This window comes from Zophobas morio, unplaced genomic scaffold (genome assembly GCF_036711695.1).
Source record: "Zophobas morio isolate AGI-343-1 ecotype UQ-CSIRO unplaced genomic scaffold, CSIRO_AGI_Zmor_V1 ptg000014l, whole genome shotgun sequence".
NCBI lineage: Eukaryota > Metazoa > Arthropoda > Insecta > Coleoptera > Tenebrionidae > Zophobas > Zophobas morio.
The window spans coordinates 14,993,853-15,003,959 of record NW_026972119.1 but is presented as its reverse complement, the minus strand read 5'-3'; positions in this window follow the sequence as shown (position 1 = coordinate 15,003,959).

Genomic DNA, 10,107 nt, shown 5'->3' with positions numbered 1-10,107 from the left:
TTTAATTTGAATTTTAAAATATTTCTTTGTTTCTTCTGCTTTTCGATTTGCAATTTTCGGAGCTGTCAAGATTAAATTTTTTTGTTTTTCAATTTCTAAATTTTACCATTTTTCGATTTGCAATTTTTCGTTTTGGTTTTTTATTTTCTTTATTTTTGAAATTTTACGGTTTTTCAATTATTCGATTTTATATTTTTTTGTTTTTCTAGTTTAATTTTTTCACTTTCACTTCTTGAATTTTTCGACTTTTGTTTGCTGATGACTTCGATAAAGTAAAATCAGTGGCGTTATTTACATTCCCGTAACTTTTTTAACTTGAATTTTTTCAAATTTTCATTTTCTTTTGTTTCGTCCATTCTTAGATTTTGCAATTTTTCGATTCACAATTCTTCGAGTTTGCATTTTTTTAATTTTTCAATTTTTCGGGTCTTCAATTTTTCATGTCTTAAAATTTTCGAGATGCAATTTTTCGCTGCGGTTTTGATTTTCTTTATTTTGCGATTTTCCAATGTTCCGATTTTATGGTTTATTTGATCTTTTTTTCAATTTGTCGTTTGTTCAATTTCTCGATTTGCAATTCTCAATTTTTTATTTTCTTTATTTTTAAATTTTTCGGATTTTTAATGTTTTAATCTTGTAATTTTTCTTTTTTTTTCACTGTGAAATTTTTCAATTTTTGGATTTTTCAATTTTTCGGGTTTAAATTTTTCGATTTTTCAACTTCTAGAGTTTTTAATTTTTCGTTTTCTTAATTCTAAATTTGTAATGACATTTTTCGATTTTTTTTTTTTCTTCAATTTATGATTTGCAATTTTGCGTTTTTAGAATTTTTCTGTTTTTTTTTATTTTAATTTTTCCATTTTTAAGTTCTGAATTTCTCCATATTTATTATTCTTTCAGGTTTTCGATCTTTCAACGTTACAGTTTTTCGAATTTACAATTTTTGGGTTTTAACATTTTTTGATGGCGCGTGTTTTCGACTTTCCACTTTTCCGATTTTGCAATTTTTGGTTTATTCAGTTTTTTGATTTTTTAATTTTCCGATTTTTAATTTTTGTGTTTTCCAAGTTTCCGATTTTACAACTTTTCTAATCAAAAAAATTGGTCTAAAGAGTTTAGACAGTACTTCCCTCACTGTCGGAAACGTGATACCTATTATGTTTTTTTTTCGCATTAGATTTCAAAGCGTTCGGTTTTGTAGTTCTTGATTAAATCAATAAAATAAATTTGCACATTCATTAAATTTTTTGAGTCATCCTGTATCTCCAGATCCAAAAAATATGAAGGGAATGATAAATTACAAGAAGAGACTCACCATATTTTGTACATTTTAGATAGAATTATTCGGCAAACCTTTGGGTTGACGTCATCAATTTTTTGGAGGGGATAAGCAAAAATATTTTGTCTAAAAATTTATTATGCTCTTTATAACCTTAAAACATTTGCATGATTTCGAAGCATTCGGTTCTGTAGTTCCTGATTAAACCAATAAAATAAATTTACCCATTCATTAATTTTTTGGGTCACCTGTATATGCAAATACAAAAAATATGAATGGAATGATAAATTACAAGAAGAAACTCATCATATTTTGTACATTTTAGATAGGATTATTCAGCAAACTTTTGATCTGACGTCATCAATTTTTTGGAGGGGATAATTAGACAAATTTTGGTTAGCGTTTTACCATATACATGATATACCTAATATAGATACAAAATTTGACAATAATCGGCGCAGTACTTTCGGAAATTATCTGTCTAATAAAAATCCGGGACGGCAGACAAACGGCCAGACGGACAGACGGACAGACGGACAGACGGACAGACGGACAGACGGATAAACGGACAGACAGGCGGAAACGGGAGACCTATTTCTTCGTCTTCTAGGGGTCATGAAAGATAGAGAAAATATAAAAGTATTATTAGTAAAATTGTGAATTGAAAAACCTAAAACTATAAAACGAAAACTTTGAAAAATTTAAAAACAGGAAATCAAGAACTTGAAAATTGAAGAACCGAAAAATAGAAAAATCAAAGATCAAAAATTAAGGAACCTAAAAATTGAGAGTGCTAAATTGAAAAAAAGAAATATTGTAAAGTCGAAATTTTGAAAATTTTAATATCTGAAGATTGCAAAATTGAAAACTTAAAAATCGATCATTTGAAAAATTGAATAAACCAAAAATCAAAAATATTAAAAAAGATTAAAACTATGATAAATCACAAGCATAGACTCATGATATTTTGCACATTTTAGATAGGATTTATTGGGCAAAATTTTGAGATGACGTCATCAATTTTTTGTAGGATATAGACAGATACATTTTGATTAAAAATTTACCAAGCTTACAATAACTTTAAAATGTCTACAAGATTTCAAAACATTCGGATTTGCACATTTCGATTTAATCAATAAAATAAATTGGGTCATTCATCAATTATTTTGAGTCACCTGTACAAGCAATTCTAAAAATATGAATACACAGATAAGTCAAATTGTGATAAACAAATATGTTTTGATTAAAAATTTATCATGCTCACGATTTAAAATATCTGCAAGATTTCAAAGCATTTGGTTATACAGACTCAAAAATAAATTACAAAGAGGTGTTACAAAGTTTTTTTTCAAAAATCTGAATGTCTCGGATAAAAATTCAAGACATGACTGTTAAGTAGGTGAAGTTATATTTTAAAAGTGTAACATATGTATATATAACACGGTTATGTACATTATTAACTCATTCCTGAAATGAGTCGTACTTGACAGCCACCAGCTAGCTGAACTCGCAAATGTCTGTTTAAAAGAAACATATTTTCTATAAACAATCATAGGGTCGAAGTAAGTCATGGAACCGTACCGCCTATCACTCTATGCGGATTTTACAAATTGCTCACGACCTCACAACAAAGACCACACGCATCTGTATAACTGATTGCCTATATTGTGCATATCTTATTAAAAACAAAACCAATTCATTACAATAAAATAAAACAAATTAAATTAAACATCACAGTAAATGTTGAAAATGTTCACCACTTTATTCAAGGCACATATTCACCTTTTAAATTCAAAAATGCTCTGTAACATCCTTTTGTCAATTTCATGTTGCAACAAGAACTCCTGACTGCTGAGGCGATCTTGTCAAAGATGTTTGCAAATTCTGCTCGAAACGTCTCAAATCAGATACTGAAGGTCTTCCAGGACATTTCCCTTTGTTAACACTGCAAGTTCGAACAAATCTGTAGAGTACATCTTCAATGTGAGCCTCTAACGATGTTTCTTGAATTTGCAAATCCGGATATTTGCCCAGATATTCTTCCTTACAAGCGGTTACAAGATACACCCATTCTCTGTTTACGAACAATGAAAATGTCTTGTTCAACAGAATAAACCATTTTCACGGTCTTGCATGAAAACAAAATTTTCGTACGCAAGCACCAAGCGTTTTCAAAACGACTGCTTTGTTTGTATCAACGAGAATTACTGTAATTCACACTTGAAAAACGTTAGAACTAAAGGTAAGCGAAGAAAAATGTTGTTGCCTCGGTGGGAATCGAACTCAACATCTACCACTTTCCGGGCGGGTGCCTTGACCACTAGACACGAGGCCGTTTATCTTTTTCCGCTTACCAAAGTGTTATTGTGCCGCCACAGAACAATAAAAGCGATGACTTTAAATGACAGGTTGCAAATGACATTAATGACAAGTAAAAACTGTTATAATAGGGCATAATTTCCGCGAAACGGAATTTTTGAAATCCTTGACCAACTACACCCTTAGAATCATTAATAAAAACACGTCATCACAACAGTGTTATGTAACACTGTTATACTACTGTTACACAACAGTTACAGTTTATGGTGCCTGGGTACGTGATTACTATCTCGTTGAAAACTAACTTCCAGATCCATTACTCCAAAATAACACTATAATGAATTAGAGAAGGTAAACAGTAAACACTAATCCGGATGCAGCAATAGCTGTTCCTCAGAAACGTAGTCGTATTCACATGGACCCATTCACTCCCATGAATTCTCATATTTACCGAGAGTTCTACATTTTGCAGCACATTAAGTTCTCGTATAGAGAACAGTCATCTTGGGAAATGTATTATTGCAGTGTGTGTAATAAAGTGGATTGTTCTGAATAAACACAAACGAGGAATTAATAAAACGTTAAATTACAAATTCGCAGCAACAGGGTAGGAGCGGGGTCGATTGATTTACGGAAAGCAAATGCCATCGGAAGACCTGTAAACCCATTGCAATACGGCTACGTCGCTCGGTACATTTTTAACAGCCACGATAGTTGAACTAGATAACCGTATAAAACGGTTTCCTTGCACATCAGTGTAGCTTTATAGATCATAAAACGTGACAGTAAAGTTTGAAACTATCGATTTCATTGAGATGGCTAGGCATCGGCCGTCTTTAAAGCCTCGAGGGATATAGGGAATTGATATTGATAACACTGCTGTGAAAACTCTACACATATTTGCTGCCCCGATATTTTGCATCGTGCTTCTTTTAATACATCACAACTTTCTTGTCAGTCGATTAGTGTTGCGAGAAATAATAGCGGCGTTCTGTATCCCACGAGAATGAGAATTGCGAGGTAACTTGCTTACTACTTTTGGTTTAGAAATCCGATTTCTATCTTTAGGGTCTTTTTAAGACCGGTCAGTAGAACTGTAACAAAATTTTTTGATGGGGCTTTTTTTTCACCTCATCAGTTTATATACTCCATAAATTTCAAATATTTCAAGATATTACATTACTACAAATCTTCTTTATTTCAGAGGACTGACAGATCAGATCAATCAATTTACGATATAGAGCGCTTTCTTTTCTTTTCATAGGTTCACACTTTTATATTTATTTATTTTTTTAACGAATGGACTTATTTTGTAGAGCTTTTCAAGTCTTCCTTGTCATTTAATGACTTCGTGAAAAGCTGATTTAAGTTTCTACAGGTTTATACAGGTCAGGTCAGATGTAAAGGTATTTATTAGACTAGAAGAAGTTTCATTATAATGTCGAATATTTTACACATCATGTTGTACTAAGCTCATTAAGGTGTTTTAATTTAAGGAAATACGTCAAAGTAAACTAAGATTTCCAAGGTTGAAGGGCAATGCATAATACCGATTTTTGGGTGATTTAATAGTTAATAATTTTTCGGTGAGGACCTATAACCTGATGTTGTGTTAATGAGTAGATAGTAGAATTACTTTAGAGTCACTCTTAATTAATTAATAACAACTGACAAGCCACCATAAATCATGCTATTATTTTCAAATTTATTTAGGTTGATAAAGTTAATACTACCGAATTTATGTTTATTAATTATGGATGAGGATTTTAATAAGCCATTAACACCAAATATTCGCACAACTGAATCGAAAAATGTGACATTGACTATAATTTTCTTGTTACTTCCCGAGCGTAAACGAAGGAAGTATTGTAATCGAGTACATTGGATGAATGGCCACTTTAATGTTTTCTCGACATTTCATGATGGGGAATGTTATTCATGCCTCTGGATTTTGCCTCACAGTGATTATCACAAAACGGAAATCGTAAAATCAAATTTTCTGTAATTTTTCAAAGAAGCGGAAGCTGTCTGTTTGTCTGTCTGTCTGTCTGTCTATCTGTCTATCTGTCTGTCTGCTGCCTGTCCAGATCTTTTATATATGTATGTATTAGGATTATCAAGTGGCATAAATAGCAGCTTCGAAAAATCGAAAATTTGGAAACCAACAAAATTGGAAAACCTTCGGGCAAAATCAATAAACCGAAAATTGAAAAATCGAAAAAGCGAGAACTTGAAGAAAATCAAAAAATTGAAAATAAAAAAACTGAAAAATGGAAATAAAAAATCCAAAACTGTAAAAATTAAAAATCGTGAAAACTTTGCAGTTTATAAATCTGTGTTGAGTTTTTGCCCTAGACATCCAGAATTAAAAAAAAACAAAATACATCCTTAATCAAAATTTATTGGTTCAAGAATTTATATCATGTTGTAATTTTATCTTTGTCTGTTACTTAAATGTTAAAAAGTAACATAGTCCTGGAATAGTAGTGTACGCATTTGTTGAACTTTTATTTATCATCGACATCGAGAGCTTTGGAAAAGAATCAAAATTGTAGAATTTTTCGTTTTCTCAATTTTCCGAATATTCAATTTTTTTGGCTTTTCGAAGTTTCAATTTCCCGATTTTACTAATTTCGTTTTCTGAATTGTTCGGAATTTCAGTTTGGGGATTTTTCAGTTTTTAATTTTTTAATTTTTCGATTTTTCAGTTCCTTTATTTTCCAATTTCTCGATTAAATATCGTTTTGGGGATTTTTCGTTTTATCGACTTTTTATTTTCTGATTTCTCCATTTTCCGCAATTTCAGTTTTATAATTTTTTATTTTTTTTCAGTTCATCAGTTTTTCAAATTTTAAATGTTTTATTTTAAATATAGTTAACAACTTTTCTCGTTTCTAAATTTTCGAACTTTCGATTAATGGATTTTTCGATTCTTTGATTTTTCGGTTTTTCCATCCTGGATTGTAAAATTTTTTAATTTTAGGTTTTCCGCTTTCGCGCATCTTTGTTTTTTCGAATATTTTGTTCATTGAATTTTTTAATTTTTTATGTTAGAATTTTCAATTTGTTTCCTTTTCGATTTCTCGATTTTTCAATTTTCAATTCTTTGTTTTTTCATATTTTCGATTTTTCGAACTCTCGAGTTTTGTTTTTTGAATTTTCCATTTTTCAGTTCTTCCACTTTTCAGTTTTTAGACTTTCGATCTTTTTACTTTTCGATCTTGCGATATTCGAATTTTCAGTTTCTTTATTTTTTGATTTTTCTATTCTTCAGTTTTGCTATTTGTCAGTTTTTTTACTTTTCGATTTTTTTATTTCACGTTTCGCTTTTCGATTCTCGAATTTGAAGTTTTGTAGTTTTCGATTTCTCCATTTTTGATTTTTTTTATTTTCAATTTTTCAATTTTTACATTCTTGAATTTTTAGACTTCCCAATTTTTTTACTTTTCGATGTCCCAGTTGTTAAATTCCATTCTTCAGTTTTTTGAGTTTTTCACTTTTCGGTTTTTCCATTTTGAATTGGTAGAATTCCGAATTTTAGTTTTTGCAATTTCGGGGATGCTCGTTTTTTCGGATATTTGATTCATGGAATTTTTGAATTTTTCAATATTCGAATTTTCAATTTGTTTTCTTTTCGATTTATCGATTTTTCAATTTTTCAATTCTTTGATTTTTCAAATTTACGATTTTTCGAATTTTCGAGTGTTGTTTCTTGAATTTTCCATTTTTCAATTTTTCCGTCCTTCAGTTTTTAGACTTCGATTTTTTTATTTATCGAATTTTCGTTATCCGGCTTTTCAGTTTCTTTACTATTCGATTTTTCCATTCTTCAGTTTTGCTATTTTTCAGTTATTTTACTTTTCAATTTTTTGATTGCTCGTTTCGCTTTTCAATTTTCCACTTTTCAATTTTTCTAGTTTTCGATTTTTCCATTTTTGATTTTTCTAATTTTCAATTTTTCAGTTTTTTCATTCTCCAGTTTTTAGACTTTTCGATTTTTTACTTTTCTATGTGACAGTTTTTAAATTGCATTCTTCAGTTTTTCGATTTTTTGATTCTTCGGTTTTTCCACTCTGGAATGTTTGATTTTCAAATTTTAGGATTTCCGATTTCACGGATCTTCGTTTTTTCAAATATTTGATTCATTGAATTTTTGAATTGTTCGGTGGTCAAATTTTCAATTCGTTTCCTTTTAGATTTTTCGATTTTTCAGTTTTTCAATTCTTTGATTTTTCAAATTTTCGATTTTTCGAATTCTCGATTTTTTATTTTCGTATTTTCGATATTCGAATTTGCAGTTTCTTTACTATTCGATTTTTCCATTCTTCAGTTTTGCTACTTTTCAGTTATTTTACTTTTCGATTTTTTGATTGCTCGCTTCGCTTTTCGATTTTTCACTTTTCAATTTTTTCATTCTCCAGTTTTTAGACTTTTCAATTTTTTACTTTTCTATGTCACAGTTTTTAAATTGCATTCTTCAGTTTTTCGATTTTTTGATTCATCGGTTTTTCCATTCTGGAATGTTCGATTTTCAAATTTTAGGTTTTCCGATTTCGCGGATCTTCGTTTTTTCGAATATTTGATTCATTGGATTTTTGAATTTTTCGATGGTTGAATTTTCAATTTGTTTTCTTTTCGATTTCTCGATTTTCAATTTTTCAATTCTTTGATTTTTCGGATTTTCGATTTTTCGAATTCTCGATTTTTATTTTTTGAATTTGCCATTTTTCAGTTCTTCCATTCTTCAGTTTTTAGACTTTTAGATTTTTTTACTTTTCGATCTTGCGATATTCAAATTTTCAGTTTCTTTACTTTTAGATTTTTCTATTCTTCAGTTTTGCTATTTGTCAATTTTTTTACTTTTCGCTTTTTTGATTCCTCGTTGCGTTTTTTCAATTCTCCAATTTTTAAGTCTTTCTACTTTTCGATTTCTCCATTTTTGATTTTTCCAATTTTCGATTTTTCAATTTTTACATTCTTGAACTTTTAGATTTTTCAATTTATTTAATTTTCGATGTCTCAGGGATCTTCATTTTTTTTAGATATTTGATGCATCGAATTTTCAGTTTCTTTCCTTTTCGATTTCACGATTTTTTAATTTTTCAATTTTCCAGTTTTTAGACTTTTCGATCTTTTTACTTTTCGATTTTCAATTTTTCCATTTTTCAGTTTTTCTATTTTTTTTAGATATTTTACTATTCGATTTTTTGATTCCTCGTTTCGTTTTTTGATTCTGCAATTTTCAATCTTCCTATTTTTCGGTTTCTCGATTTTCAATTTTTTAGAGTTTCCGGTTTTTCAATTTTTCCATTCTTCAGTTTTTATACTTTTTGATTTTTCGATATTCAAATTTTCAGTTTCTTATTTTCGATTTTTGCATTCTTCGGCTTTTCTATTTTTTAGGTATTTTACTATTCGATTTTTTGATTCCTCGTTTCGCTTTTCGATTCTCCAATTTTCAATCTTCCTAGTTTTCGATTTCTCCATTTTCAAATTTTTGGAGTTTTCGCTTTTTCAATTTTTCCATTCTTCTCATTTTTGTACTTTTCCATTTTTTACATTTTGATCTTCAGATATCCGAATTTTCAGTTTCTTTACTTTTTGATTTTTCTATTCTTCAGTTTCGCTTTTTGTCAGTTTTTTTACTTTTCGATTTTTTGATTCCTCGTTCCGTTTTTCGATTCTCCAATTTTGAAGCTTTCTAGTTTTCGATTTCTCCATTTTTGATTTTTCCAATTTTCGATTTTTCAATTTTTACATTCTTCAATTTTTGGACTTTTCAATTTTTTAAATTTTCGATGTCTCAGTTTTTAAATTCCTTTCTTCAGTTTTTCGATTTTTTGTTTTTTCTGTTTTTCCATTCTGATTTGTTAGATTATCGAATTTTAGGTTTTCCGATTTCGTGGATCTTCGTTTTTTCAAATATTTGATTCATCGAGTTTTGATTCTCGATTTTTCGATTTTTTCATTTTCGATGTTTTGACTTTCCGGAAGATTTTCTTTGATATTCACATTTTCGATTTTTCGATTATCTGTTTTTCCAATTTTCGAATTTCGATTTTTCGAAGTTATTATTTACACCACGGGTTTTTACTTAGAAGTAACAAACAAAGATCGCAAATTCAAATTTTATAATAAGTATTTCTAAGAAGCGGGATTTATTGGTATGTACTTTAAGTGCAAGGGAAGGAAGTTCTGTCGAAATAATTTTCGACCAGTTTTTTGAATGGTAATTCTTTCATATTTTTCGACAAAATTATGTTTTATTTTAATCCCAGACAATTTGGCTTCAAAAAGAACTTGAGCACATCACCTGCAATATTAAGCTTAATAATAGACATTTTACAAAATCTATAAAAAAAAACGTTACATAAGCACTTTCTGTGATATTTGACAAGTTTGTGACTGTATGTCTGACAACGTACTCATAAAAATTATGTGTGGACAGTTTCTCAATTCACATCTGATTTTCCTAAAATATTTCAATATTCTTATCTAGAAAGATTTCA